This window comes from Delphinapterus leucas, chromosome 10, assembly GCF_059928025.1.
Source record: "Delphinapterus leucas isolate spDelLeu-1000000601 "Yukka" chromosome 10, BTC_Dleu_Yukka2, whole genome shotgun sequence".
NCBI lineage: Eukaryota > Metazoa > Chordata > Mammalia > Artiodactyla > Monodontidae > Delphinapterus > Delphinapterus leucas.
The window spans coordinates 62,572,560-62,585,715 of NC_143138.1; the positions used below are offsets into that span (position 1 = coordinate 62,572,560).

A 13,156-nucleotide genomic window follows, 5' to 3' on the forward strand; every position below is an offset into this window, starting at 1 on the left:
AAACAGTCTTTCTTATCAATATACACAGCAAATCTGTCCTAATTCCTTATTTTTCCCAGAACTTTGAGTTATCTGGACCACTAACGCCATCCCACTTAAAAGTGCGTTCATCCTGTTATGCTAAGTTGATGTTGCATTCAGATGTACATTAATCATTCCACTTTCCCCTTCTTCACTAATATCTCGACATCTGAAATTATCCCATAGGGAATTTTGGATATTAATGGCTTCCCATGTTGATCATTCACAAAAGGAATAATTTCAATAGTTGAAAGTCATTAATTCATGGTGAAAATTCTCCATGCTCTGTAGGGAGCCTGGATGCAGACAATGGGGAAAAGGCTCTGGAACACAGGGGAGAAGTATTGTAAAGAGCTGACTATCATAAGAAGGAGAAAAACAAGTAGTTGAAAACAACCTTGCTAGGCAGGAACATCAGAAGTAGAAAATGAAAGGTTTGCAGGTTCTCAATCCATGACATTTCAGGAGAAAAAGCAGACACAGTCTCTGACCCTGAACAGGACGTTTACCTGAGAAGCTGCCATTTTATCCTTTTCTTCCTCCTGCTCTGGGTTGTTTTCTCATCGATATTATGTTAAGGAATCACATCAGTATCTTGAGAATATGTCTTCAATGGAATCAGCACAACTCCTTCACCTGTTCCCACCACACCCACAGGCAAAAGGACCGTGAAATGCCAACCTTTAGAAAAAGAGAGATTGAGGAACAATGAGCTCCTGAATGGAGACCAAACTGTGAGGTTTCTCTTTCCTGTTTACATGTGCTCTCCCCTCACACAGAGGCCCCAAAACTGCTACAGCATAGAGCAAGTGGGCTACACGACCCTGCCCCTTCCAATCCCAAGTAGAGCAGACACCGACACCTCTCCCACGACAAAAGGACCAAAGACTGGAAGCAACGCTCACCAATGAACCCAGCAGCCCTCGTGCTTAAAACTGGCCTAAACTTAGAATCACCTGGAGTTAAAACAATGCAAATGCTCCCACCCAGATCAACAGACTCTGTGTAGAGGGCACAGGTGATGTTACTGCTAAATACTCATCATGGAATGCTAATAGGAAAGTGCATGGGAGCCACGTAGCAAACATTTCTTCCAAAGCTTTAAAGTGCACAGAAATTTGGGGGGAATCTGGGCCCCACTTGAAGTTATGATTCTCCTGTGGGGCTCATAAAATGGCATCTTTAACAAGTTTTTTGTTGGTGCAGATGTTACTCCTCAGACCCGTATCCAGTAGCACTGAGCTAGAGCTATCAGGCAGAGCGCACCTGAGACCACTGAGTAGCGCGAAGGTTTCAGGTAAGAACTTCCAGAAGTGAAGGTTCCCAGGGCCTGATTCCTAGGGGCTGAGCCCCTCCTGGAATAGGTGTGGCCTTGCTGTTGTCTAAGGGAGATGCTGCTAGGTTGGTGGAAATCACATGGTGGGTTTAGGGTTGTGTGAGGGGTGGCCCGTAGAAATCTACCCAAAGGTACCCTTAGTCCTCAGGTCCTTTAGCCCCCTCTCCTCTCAGGGCCCACTTGACCCACAGGACTACCAGAGCAGGGCATGACCACCTGTCCTCAGGTGAGCTGAGACTCCCTACCCCCAAAGATCCAGAGCATGAAGTTGTTTGCATCACAGATTTGTTTGAAAATAAACCAAATGCAGCAACAGAGAGTGGATTAACATTTTGTGTTTGGGAATGGACAGAAGCCTTTGAAAATGATGCCATGAATCCATATTTGATGATTCACAAAGGAAGTCGTGATCTATGTTAATAAAGCACATTATAACTGAATCAACAGATCAGAATTTTTGGTTTGTTGTATGTCTATGTGTGTGGGTTACAAATTGTGGTGCCAGAGTTTGTTCTCCCACCCCCCCCTTATTTATTTTTACTTTCTCACATCTTTAAAGTGCATTAAGGTAAAAATTAGAGAAAAGCATATCCACTTTTTCAAATATTCTTTGAGAATACTGAATCTTTTAAATTTTTCCTTTTATTAAAAATATATTTTTAATTTTTATACAATTTTTAATGGTTACTTTCCATTTACAGTTATAAAATATTGGCTATTTTCCCTGGGTTGTACAATACATCTCTGAGCCTATCTTACACCCAATAGTTTGTACCTCCCACTCCCCCACCCCTATAGTGGCCCTCCCACCTCCCCACTGGTCACCACTAGTTTGTTCTCTGTACCTGTGAGTTTGCTTCTTTTTTGTTATATTCATTCATGTGTTGTATTTTTTAGATTCCACATATAAGTGATATTATACAGTACTTGCCTTTCTCTGTCTGACTTATTTCACTTAGCAAAGTCCCCTCCAAGTCCACCCATGTTGCTGCGAATGGCAAAATTTCATTTTTTCATGGTTGAATAGTAGTGTGTTGTACATATACACCCCATCTTCTTTATCCATTCATCTGTTGATGGGCACTTAGGTTTCTTCTATATCTTGGCAATTGCAAATAGTGCTGTTATGAATATTGGGGTGCATGTATATTTTTGAAATAGTGTTTTGGGTTTTTCTTGGATATACATCCAGGAGTGGAATCGCTGGGTCATTTGGTAGTTCTATATTTAGTTTTTTGAATCTTTTAGTGTATCCCAATAATTGTTTCATAATCCACATACCAGTGTATTTAAAATTTTAAGTGATTTTTAAAAGAGCTTTTTTTTTGGCCACACTGGTTGCAGGATCTTAGTTCCCCAACCAGGGATTGAATCCCGGACCAGGGATTGAACCTGGGTCACAGCAGTGAAAGTGCCAAGTCCTAACCACTGGACCACCAGGGAATTCCCAAACAAATTAGACTTTAAAATAAGGACTGTTAAAAGAGACAAAGAAGGATACTACATAATGATCAAGGATCAATCCAAGAAGAAGATATAACAATTTTAGGTATTTATGCACCCAACATAGGACCACCTACATACATAAAGCAAATATTAACTGACATAAAGGGAGAAATTGATAGTAACACAATAAAAGTAGGGAACTTTAAAATCCCACTTATAACAATGGACAGGTCATCCAGACAGAAAATCAGTAAGGAAACCCTGGCCTTAAAGGACACATTAGACCAGATGGATGGATGTATATATACAAAACATTCCATCCAAAAGCATCAGAATACACTTCATTTTCAAGCGCACACTGAACTTTCTCCAGGATAGATCACATGCTATGCCTCAAAACAACCCTCAGTAAATTTAAGGAAATTGAAATCACATCAAGTATATTTTCCAAACACAATGCTATGAGACTACAAATTGACTTTAAGAAAATAACTGCAAAAAACACAAACACATGGAGGCTAAACAATATGCTACTAAACAACTAATGGATCACTGAAGAAATCAGAGAGGAAACAAAAAATACCTAGAGACAAATGGAAATGAAAACACAATGATCCAAATCTACGAAACACAGCAAAAGCAGTTCTAAAAGGGAAGTTTACAGTGATACAAGCTTGTTTACAGGAAACAAGAAAAATCTCAAATGTACACTCTAACCTTACACCCAAAGGAGTGAGAAAAAGAACAAAGCTAAAAGTGAGTAAAATTTTTAAAAATCATAAAGATTAGAGCAAAAATAAATAAAATAGAGATGAAAAGTCAATAGAAAAGATCAATGAAACTAAGAGCTGGTTCTTTGAAAAGGTAAACAAAATTTAGCCAGACTCGTCAAGAAGAAAAGAGAGGGCCCCAATCAGTAAAATCAGATACGAAAAAAGGGAAGGTACCAGTGACACCACAGAAACACCAACGAGCATGAGACTACCATGAACGATTACATGCTAATAAAATGGACAGCCTAGATGAAATGGACAAATTCCTAGAAATGTACAATCTCCCAAAACTGAATGAGGAAGAAATATAAAATATAATCAGATGAATTACCAATAATGAAATTGAATCAGTTGTTAAAAAAAACTTCCAACAAACATAAGTCCAGGAGCAGATGGCTTCACAAGCGAATTCTACCAAACATTTAGAGAAGAATTAACAACTATTCTTCTCCAACTATTCCAAAAAATGGCAGAGGAAACTGCAGAGTCAGGAATCGTAGGGTTGGGGGAAATGGGTGCAGGGTCATGAGGAAACTAAGGACACTTGGTAACTGATGACTGGAACATTTGGTGGCATTAGACATACAGGACACGAGAAATGGGCTGAAGTCACTGGTAGGAGAGGAGGATAAAGGGCAAGGGGAAGGAAGATAAGAAGGATAAAAGGCTTGGGAGCAGTAGAAAGGGAGGAGGGTTGGGTTGAGAGCTCCGGAATCCGGAGGATAGAGGTTTCATGGGGACGGAGGTCTAAAATGCACAAGATGGACATGAGAGAGCAATAAAGAAGCCTAGAAGGGGAAGAATTCATTCTAGATATATCTAAAGGTCACAGAGGCAGAGAGACTGAAGTCACAATGAGGAATAGAGGACGGTGGAGCAGAGGGATGGAGGTGGGTGATGCTGGTTGCAGCGGGTGGAGGGTCATGAATTTTTTCTCCTGTTTAAGCAAACAAAACTTAATCCAGAGTCAAGGCACTTTGTGAAAATAAATTACGAACCACCAATCATACACAACCAGCAAGGCTTTCCCAAACTAAGGTGACTGGTTAAGATACAATCAATTATTATCCTTGCTTTGATGTGGTGTCTTCTTTAGAAAAACCTCTCTCCGAGTTCCTGCAGATAAAGTGCTCCTAACCACCTTTGACTTGAGGCTGCTGGAACTGAACAGAGGTCGGCTCAAATGAACACTTGAAAACTGGAATGCTCATAAATTAACATTTTACCACACAGGGCCGCATTTCTTTTTGAGCACTAGCACCTCGTCTGGTCCCTAAACACCTTGCTCAGGTGCAGCGTGGCCTGAGGACTCAGGGTGAAGTCTCTCCCCGCTTCTCCCTGCCCCCACTCACTCACGCCAACAACACACCAGCACAGCTGTGCCCTCACTTGACCAGACTGCACCCTTGATAGTAACACCACACTGCCTACACCGGCAGAGTCTCCCACCACGTGCTGAGCAGTGCACAGAGGACTTCTGGCACACACCCGCCCCTCCCAGGGCCAAAACATCCTTCACCAGCCCGGGGCTCAAGATCGCCAGCCTTGAACTCCATTTTAATGGAGCCCACACACCTGAGTTCGCAGTTCAGGCAAGCTAGTACCACAATCTGTAGCACAGGCCAGTTCTCCCTCTGACCCGTGTTGTTACCCCTTGGGTTTTGACAGCCTTCCCTTTTTTGGCCTCTTCTTTAGCCCAAACCTTCACACAGGCACACACAGGGAATGCAGGTGAAACACATAAAGACTTGAATCTAGTACCTCTAACAATGCATATGACCCAAGAGCAGACTGGAATCAGGGACTGGCCACCCAGAATCACCCTGAGTAATATAAACTCATAAGGCACTGGCCAGTCCCACCTCTAGAGCAGCCCATCTGATGCCACAGATTCCTGTTTCATACTTCGGGCTTTACATTGCAGGCACAGCTCTGCTGCCCCAGAATTTCCAACCAGAATATAGTCCCTCTTCCAAAATCAGACTTGCAGAGCCTAATAGGAAAGGTCAATTCAGATTCCTTTTAAAAGGACCACTTAAACAAGCAAAAAAAAAAAAGTCCTGCCATGGCTCCGACCCCATTCCTTGGTCATTCTTTTCAGAGCAGCTGAGACACCAGAGTTTCTGAAAACTCTTCCACCTTTGTGAATGGATCTGGCATTCATAATTTTTGATGCTTAGACTCAGATAAAGGGGCGCAAAGGACTATCTCCTGTGATAATGAAAGAGAAGAGACAAAGATAATCTCTACTCCCAGGAAGGCAAGCCCAACAACTAAATCCTCCTGGGAAAGATGAACATAGAATATCCAGTTCCCAGCAGATTACGACAATCAACTCTCACAATGTGAGGATGTTAGCACAGTGTCTTGAACATGGTGCATCCTCACATACCTGTGAGCATACAGTAGGTCCTCATGAAACATTCCTTTCATGAATGAACAAATGTTTCCCCATAACAGTCTTCCTCAGACCCCACTGCTTTCTCTAGTCCCTGCTCAATTTGAAAGTGGTGAGCAGAGAATGTCATCTTTTCAGAAGTTGTTAGTGGTCTTCACTGGGAACAAGCAGTATTTGTGTTCGGATAGGCACTCAGGCACTGTTCTTGATTTCTCTAGATTAATGCTGCTGGAAATGAGGTCTCGGGTAAGCGACTTCAGTGGTTGCTCAAAGTGCAGATTAATGACCTTCATCCCAACTTGGAGACTCATAAAGTCTGAGTGTGGGGCCCCAGTATCTGTTTTTAAGGGGACGCATAAGTGATTTGTATAAACACGAAATTCTGGTGAGCAATGTTCCCCAAAGTCATTTTCAGCCTTGACTCCCCATTGGAATCATTTATGTATATTTTAGAACTACCACCCCTTGTGTCCCACCCCCATGGATTCTGTCCATTAGTCTTTGGCAGGGCCCACGATCAATGATATCTTAATGAAGTGGCCCAGGTTATTCCATCATGAGGCCGGGTAAACACTGTGAGGCTCCCAGCTTCATTTCTGATGACCTATTACAGGGTCTGGTCCATGGGGAGGCCTGGTCTACATAGACTTGAATGGGGGACACTCAGTGTATCTCACATTCCCAGGGCTGTAGTGGAATGTGTACATGTCTCTAGGAGACAAGTACCTCTGAAGACAAGGGAGGAGAAACTCACATAAACTCCATAAAAGAACTTTGTACGTGCACAGATTTTCCCAGGCCCCCAAAAGCAATGGAATAGCAGCCAGAACATGCAGACCCTCAGAGGCCATGGGGAAGCCTTCGGCTCTCGCTCTGATTGCCGTGGAAGGTCATTGGAGCAAAAGGAAAACCCTTAGAGGGTTTAGGAGCAGGATACGAGTGGAGCAGGATAAGTACCTCTGTGACAGCAAGAGACATACACCTGGGCTTCTCAAAATAATTTCCATTGAAGCAGAGCCTCCCAAACAACATTTTAAAGCCTCGCTTCCTCCTTCACCTTTGTACATCACTCCTGTGTTATCTGCTTTATTCATTCCCACCTACCTGGGTGTATGACTGTTGTCTCCTTTTCTTCACATCCCAGGGCTCTTTGCTCAAAAGAGGTGACCACGTTCACCTTAGAGACAGCAACACCTGTTTATTAAACAATGGAACATATTACTCATTCTGGAGATTCTACAATTTCCAATCCAGTACTGTGTTCAGTAGAGAAGAGAGGACACTGTAATTTATAGAAAATTACTTCACCAAATGGTATTTCCTGACAGCCCCTTTAAAATACTTAGGAAGCATTTCTAATTTGAAGATCCTTAACTCTACTTCCAAGTAGTACTCAATCAAAAATAAGGAATGGATAGCCGATTTTAAGATGTGAGCAACAATATCTTATTTCATTTTAAATATCTAGAATGATCACTGATCTACAGCGAAAGATGTAGATCAACTCAAGAAATGAGAAGGACAAGATGAAACCTCATGAAGATTTTCTTTGCATCAACAAACCCTTATTTCCTTGAAATATGAAATGATTTCATTTCTCATTTGTGCTGATTATATTACAGCATTTTAAGATACTTGAACACGTATTATAGGACCCTTGTTTACTTTTCCTGAAGATACAAAAGTAATAAAGAGAATAACTGTGAAATGGCAGTGTAATAAAAAAGGAAATTTATAGAATATTTACTAACAAAAGTCTGAACAAAGGTGAGAGTCTTCATTTTCCAAAGCAATCTACAAGTAAAGGGAAATGAAGCAGAAAGGGGGAGTATTCACATGAAATGCGATGGTTTATGCACAGCTCTCAGTAAATCCCTCTGAGACCCTATTAATGGTAATTGAAGAATTATTAACTTCTCTGCCAAGGAATCTGGCTCACAGCCCCTGAATCAAGTGAACAAAATTAACATCAGCTGTAATGGGACAAATTGGTTTCAGCTGCCCTATCCACACAGGACTCATCATTGCTGTGATACCGTTTTGAAAAAAAAAAATCTAATCATGAGAAAAGTGTTAAGCAAGTTTAAAGTCACATATAACTCTCCCATCCTGTACTCTTGTGTATTTTAAATAGTAAGTCTTTCCTTGAGGCAACTGGTAGCTCTGTTTCTTTATCAGAACTTTGGGTTACTCTGGGCCATATAGCAAATCAGCTTTACTGGTGCATTTTCATTATCCTTGTCTACATAGACTGATGCTGCATCCACACAGGACCTAAATATTACATATTCTCCTTCACTGATATCCCAGAACCCAACCGCATATTCAGTGGGAATCTTGTGTATCAACACATCCCTGAGTTGATAGGACAAAAAGGGATCATTTTCAACATTTGCACATCAGTAATTTATGGTAGGAATTCTTTATGCTGTAAAGGGAGCCTGGATGGAGAGAAGGAAATGGGATGTAAGAAAGGAATATCCTAAAGATCTAACCTTGGCTATCATTAGGGAAAAAAGTATTGTTGCAGTAAAAATAGAAATTAAGTTTTCCTTCTCCTGAGAGCAAGGAAAACAAAGGGAACAGTGAACACGCAGGCTAGAGAGGAAACATAACCTGGCCTGAAACAGTTATCACTCCTAGTTTTATTTTAACTGCTACTAATCTGTAGTGGCTGTAACTAGATTTGTACTTCACAAAGCTAACCTCACTCCCTGACACTATTCCATCCCTGTACTTACATTTCCTATGCCCCCTTGTAACAAATCACCCCCTGTAGCTTTTGCATTTCAGAAAGAAGGTCGCTGGCCCATAAACCAGAGACAAATGGACCCAATTACCAGAGTGCTAGTCCCCAATTACCGGGCGATGCCAGCTTTGACTGTTTTGAAATAATGCAAAGGAAAAAGAATGCAAGACATTCACTACTTTGATCCTTATCACATGCCCTGGACTGCGAGCCCCACGTATAAAATCTTCTCCGATTCCCCAAGGAGGGGGGCACAGTTCTTGAGGCGCTAGCCTGCTGTGTCTTCCCTTTGCCTGGCAAAGAAAACAGAAAGCCTATTTCTTATCCTCCAAATTTCCATCTGCATATTTCTATTCGGCATCAGTGCACAGGGAGCCAAAATTTGTTGGCAACAGTATTGAAAGCAAATTTGTTAGGCAGGACCACCAGAGGTAGAGAAGTAAATATTTGCAAGTTCTAAATACATGGGATTTCAGCAAGAAAAAGGGGACACAGCCGCTGATCTGGGTCACAAATTTTACCTGAGAACCTGCCATTTCTTCCTCTTCCTCCTCCACTTCTAGGTTCCTTTTTCAGGCAATATTATGTAGATACATGGCACCTGTACATCTTTGAGGGCATCAGCACAGCGCTTTCACCTGCTACCCCCACTCTCAGAGGCAGGAGGTCCCCGAAATGCAGAAAGACCACGCTCCCCTCTCCTTTGTCACGTGACAGATTCAGGAAGAAATGTGCTCCTACATGGAGACCAAGGATATTTTCCTTCCCTGTTTTCATACGCCCTTCTGTCTCACAGTCAGCCAGGAATGCTGCTACAGCAATGGGGTATGTGGGGTGCACGGCCCTGACCTACCCACCCAGGCTCTACTACCTTTCCTTAAACCAAAGACTGGACTCAAGTCTCACACCACAGAAATATGACAGTCCTCTTGCATAACCCTGATTTCACCCTGGAATTGCCTGGGAATGTAATTAAAGCGAATTTATTTGTAATCTATATAAATCATGTTCACCTGAAACTATGTTGAAACCCTGAATCAAATACAATATTGTATGTCAATTATACTTCATTTTTTTAAAATGCACACTCACCCAAGCCAGTAGACAGAATCTGTGAGGGAGGTCACAGGTAATAGTAGTAATTAAAACTCTCCAAGTCATCTTTATTGTAAGCCTAGAGTGCAAAGCATTTATGTAAATCTTGCCTCTCAAACTTCAATATGCATACAAAGCACTCAAGCACCCATGGAAAAAACTGGGATTCTGCAGGTTTGGAGCAGGGCCCATGAATTGGCAGCTTTAACAAATTTCTTCCTTGTACGGAGGATGCTCCCCCGGACCTGTTTTTAGTAGCACTAGAGAAAGCAGGCACACCACACCTCAGCCCCTTCCACCAAATACCTTATCTCAAAGTGACTATTCTTGGTTCTGTGTACTTAAAAAATTATTCACAACCTAAAAGTTGAGAGTTAAAAAAAAAAAAAAAAAGTTGAGAGTTATGTTTTATTCAGAGGGAAGTTTTAGGGCTTCAAGCCCGGGAGGCAGCATCTCAATGAGATGAGAACATTGCTCTGAGGAGGCGAGGTGGGGAGCCAGGTTATATAGACATTTTGCAACGAAGGGCAGGTAGTCAGGAACATAAAAGGATTATTGTTAATTCAAGAAAACCAGATATCCCAAGTTAAGGAATTTAGCGCTTTTCTATGTATGGGAGGATGCAAGAGTCTGGGCTCACTGAAATCATTCCTTTGATGTGCACCTCAGCTATCTGAGGCCAGTATCCTGTATTTTCACATTCTGAGTTTCCTCAGGGCTCACGGTAGGGAGTGGCTGCAGTCTGATGGCTGCTAGATGGCAGGTATTCTTTCCTTCCTGAGTTCCCTCAGGGCTCACCAGGTCTCATGGGAGGGCTGCAAGTGCTGATGACTGTGACATCCTTTGTTTACTGATATGGCAGGAAATACTCCTTTTCTCAGTTCCAAGAAAGACCACCATCAACATCTTGAAGGATTACATGTTTGGCTGGCACTTTAAAGTTTACAGAAGGCAATAAAGGCTGTAACATCTGAGTAAGTCTATTTGTTAAACAACATGTATATAGTCATTAGTGCAACGATTATTGAGCATCTACTATGTGTTTACAAGTAGGTTATGGTTTTGGAAACCTCATGGATATTATTGGAGTTAATCTTCATAATACTCTGGGATTTTGGCACTAGGAGTCTCATAATAACCATGAGGACAGATACTAGGACTCACCTTTCTCTCTCTTCTTCTGTTTCCCTATCATTGATTTTTTTAAAAAAGTGTTTGCAGGACTTCCCTGGTGGTGCAGTAGTTAAGAATCTGCCTGCAAATGCAGGGGACATGGGCTCGATTCCTGGTCCAGGAAGATCCCACATGCTGCGGAACAACTAAGCCTGTGTGCCACAACTCCTGAGCCTGCGCTTTAGAGCCACAACTACTGAGCCAGCGTGCCACAACTACTGAGGCCCGCAAGCCTAGAGCCCATGCTCTGCAACAAGAGAAGCCACCACAGTGAAGCCCATGCACTGCAAGGAAGAGTAGCCCCCCGCTCGCCTCAACTAGAGAAAGCCTGTGCGCAGCTACAAAGACCCAACACAGCCAAAAAAAAAATTGTTTGCATACAATAGAAGCTACCTATAGATGGCTTCCTCTTAATTCAGCTCCGCCTTAATTCGGGTAACCTGTCTTTAGGTAAGGTCTCCAAACAGGGGTGTGGAAACGGGAGGAAGAGGCTCAGAGAAAAGCAAAGAAGGAAGTTTCAGGAGAACTTGCAAGAGAAAAAAATGCCGCAGAGATGAGCAGAGCCTGATCCACAAAAATACCAGCGCTTTTACAAGCCCTGCATTCATGGCCATCAGCTACGTTTTCAACATACCTACAGCCACCCAGGCCTAGAGCCGGAAAACTGCAAGCCCAGGAGTCAAGCCAGGTATTACAGGGTCCAGAGTCCTGCCTCTGGAGAAATAAAGGGAAGTCAGCCGGCAGACAGCCTTCACTCTGTCCAGCCACTAGGCCACCAGATCAGGCTGGAAGGGCCCCCATCAAATGCCGAAAGCAGACCTCTGTCCCCTATTTCAGGCGAGGCAACTTGAGCCAGAGGGTCAAAGCCACTCTGTAACTAAGTCCTCATGTCTGCCCGCGACCTTGAAGTTGCTCCAAAGCCGTCTCCTGGCCCTGAGGCCCAACCAGGAAGCCTTAGCTGGGTTGCACCAGTCCTCTGGCGCCGCCTGGCGGATGTCCGCTGGAACAACAACTCTCAGCCCTTCAAACAGCCTCCCTCCCCTGCCCTGGGAGCTACACTGGCCTCGGGCACCAGCCCGCCTGATTTCCTATCTCCCCTTCCTCTAAGGACAGTGAAGTGCCCCACTTAGGGTCCTACCGTCTCGCAAAGTTTCCCAGGGCACTCATCCCTCCCTACAACACCCCATTACTTTATTCCAATTAGGCCTGAAAGTGACTTGATGTGACCTGGCTTTCAATCAATCAGCTCCCCCTCAATTCAGGTGCCCTGGCTTTAAGTCAGGTCCACAAACGGGTGTGGGGACACGAGGAAGAGGCTCAGATGGTAAGAGAAGAAGGAAGTTTCGGGAGATCTAGCAAGAGAAAGAAAGGGCAGAGGGATGAGCAGAACCTGACCCACAAAATACCAGCGCTTTTACAAGCTCTGCATTCACTACCAACAGCCTCGTTTTCAACATGCCAACACCCACGCAGGCCTACAGCTTCAAAAGTGCAAGCCGAAGAGTCAAGTAGGGTATTTCTTGGCCTGGAGAACAATGGCAGTCAGACCTCAGACAGCCCATCAGGCTTATAAGGCCAACTGGCCTGAGGCAGGGGAACGCAATCAGACTCACAGGTTGCATCAGACGGAAACTTTCCGGACCACCCAGCTCCAGAAACCGACCTGGGGACTTTCCATCCGGCCCAGCCTTCCCGCCTTTCGAGGGGCGGGGCTAACGGTCCCAAGACTGATGCAACCGGCAACGGATATTGCCACGATACCGGAAGAGACCACCAAATAAGGAATAACCTGCGCCCTCCGGGATTCACCACACCCCTTTCCTTTCTTCCCCTATAAATTCTGCCCAAACCCTCGCCCGGGCGCGAGTTCTCTGGGTCCTTTCTCTGGGACCAGTGAACCTCGCCCGGGAGCGTTCCCAAATAAAGCTTGTTTAAGCTCTCCCCCGTTTCTTGGTGCCGTTCCTTACAAGGCTGTCCGGCCACAGAACACCCAACCAGGATGGAAGTGCCCCGATCGCATGCTTAGGCAGAACTCTGCCCCCTCTTTGAGGCGAGGCAACTTGGGCCGGTGATTCACAGGTGCCCACTACCCAACCCGTCTTCTCTGGGCACACCCTTGGGGTTCCTCCAAGCTCACCACCTAGCCATGGGGTCCCCCCCAGAAG

The 13,156-nt window shown here is 43.9% G+C and overlaps 1 long non-coding RNA gene across 1 annotated transcript; it reads right to left on the reverse strand.

Annotated features, from left to right (window-relative positions):
* Positions 1-233: 233 nt before the first annotated feature.
* LOC149748263 (uncharacterized) lies at positions 234-12,927 on the reverse strand. The gene is made up of 3 exons (XR_016394719.1): positions 12,605-12,927; positions 7,079-7,168; positions 234-702 (listed from the first exon to the last, which is right to left on the reverse strand). It is a non-coding gene; the product is annotated as an uncharacterized LOC149748263 (long non-coding RNA).
* Positions 12,928-13,156: the final 229 nt, after the last annotated feature.